Source organism: Poromitra crassiceps, assembly GCF_964638095.1.
Source record: "Poromitra crassiceps genome assembly, chromosome: 19".
Taxonomy (NCBI): Eukaryota; Metazoa; Chordata; class Actinopteri; order Beryciformes; family Melamphaidae; genus Poromitra; species Poromitra crassiceps.
Genome location: NC_139646.1, coordinates 23,521,818 through 23,523,928, shown reverse-complemented (window position 1 = coordinate 23,523,928; position 2,111 = coordinate 23,521,818).

Genomic DNA, 2,111 nt, shown 5'->3' with positions numbered 1-2,111 from the left:
TCACTCTTTGATATTTTAACATTTATTCAGTTCATTATCATCTAGTGTTATATTAGCGTTCACCTCTCAAAATGCCTGTTTCTTACTTTGGTGCAGTTCCTTCGAAGATTCAGCAGAGGGGGCAAGTGGCTCATATGTCTGGGTTTAGAAGTTTAGAAGGAGACAATGTTGTGGTTCCTGGGGGAAATGGGAGTTGGGAGTCAGACGTTTGCTTTGCTGGCAGATGAAGATGTAAAGTGGAAGGAAAAGTCATGATCTAATATAAATGAATATTATGACGTTTACACATGAACCCTTCAGTCGAGCCTCGACAGCGAGACACGGCTATTATGGCCAACGTGTGTCCATCGGTTGACAGCCTTCAGGGAAAGGAAATGAGAGTTTTTGAATCCTCTCTTCGAGAGCGCTCTGATAGGCTGAGCTCATTTCCTGCTAATGCAGCTTCCCAAGCAACATTTGACAGCTGACACAGCACATCTTTGCCTCTCCTCCACTTAGACTAATATCGTCATCATCATACATTATGTACTGATCTGTCTCCTCAGCTACAGTACATCCACTCCTGGGTTATGCCTGTCAGTGATCTTGGTGTGTGTGTGTGTGTGTAAGTGTGTGTGTGTGAGAGAGAGAGAGAGAATGCGGCAACACAACTTTCTACTAGTCTCTCCTGATTGAAATACCAATAATGTTTATGTAGGCCTACTTTCACTCATGCCCTTGGTGCACAATGAAAGCCTTGAGGCGATGTTCACTCCTCGAGGTGCTCACGGTCCATCAGTAGTTTCGGTGTGACAAAGTCAGGCGTGGCGCTTTGTGATCTCACCTTGTGTTGTTGTCAGGGATGCAAGCTAGTCACCTTCAGGTGACAGTCACCTTTTTGATCCCCCCCAAAAAAGGGCACTGAAGTGCATGGCCGTAACTAGCTATGAGGACGGGGACAGGACGGGGAGGTCCGGACCTCCCCTAATATTTCAGAGAAAAAAAAAAGAAAAAAAATTAATAAAACAATCTGCATGGAAAAGCATGAAAAACACGGGATCGCTTTTATTTTGAAACGAAAGGCAGGTCAGGCAGGAAGTCATCTGACGCCGCGTCCGCGGTAACTTGATTCCGAGAGAGCAGCAGCATGGTGGTGAGTGATGACTGTCTGTCTGCCTGGCGAGATAATTGAAGGTGAGCGAGCTGCGAGACAGTGAGCGAGTGAACGACAGACAGTGAGTGACACTGACAGATTTTTTAGCAACAACCAAGAAAGTAAGTGTCTAGTCTGTCTCTTAAGTAATGTTACCTGTGTGACACGTTGGGATGCTACTGGCTAATCATGCATGATGCCAATTGCCAAGCTCCCGAAGTCAGGTATGCAGGTGGCTATATGCATGGTTTCAGTTTCATGACCCAATAAGTAACAAAAAGAGGTGGTGTAAAGTTAAAAACAACATAATATATTTTATTTTATTTTTCAATCGGTCCTATCAGGAATAAATAAATGTCCCTCTGTATGTTTTTTTTATTATCGATGATGACTTTGTGTGTTGTGTACGGCTTGGGTTGTGTACCTGTGTTTGTAGGTGTCATTTTGATATGAATTTGGCTAAAACAGTTTGTGTTTGTTAGTTACAATTATGTTGACAGGAGAGCTGAGCAGGTGGTGACATGAAAGAGAATATACTGAATAATGACATCACAACAGTATAATCCTAATGTTGATTTAAAATGATATATTACTCGAAATATAGCTAAAAAAGGGGGGGAAAAAAACTCAAATTGCTCCCCTTGCTGGACCTCCCCTATTTCGGAACCCTGGTTACGGCCCTGCTGAAGTGAATGATTTCTGAGTGTTTTTTTACTGTATGTCTGCTGCCCAGTGCCCTGGTATCTGTCACCTTTTTCCACTCTCCACGAGTTTGCATCCCCCTGGTTGTAATGAAATGTGCTCCGGTTCCTCACTGGTGGATGTTTGAACTTCAGGACATTTTATATCTCCACAAAGCACCTTGGAGGAAAAGGTCAGTAGCAACCGGCCCTCTCTTCCCTATCGCATATCTAATACATGAATGGCACCTCTGTCACTGGATCTGCAACCACCTCCATTTGTCAGCCTGTGTGTGTAT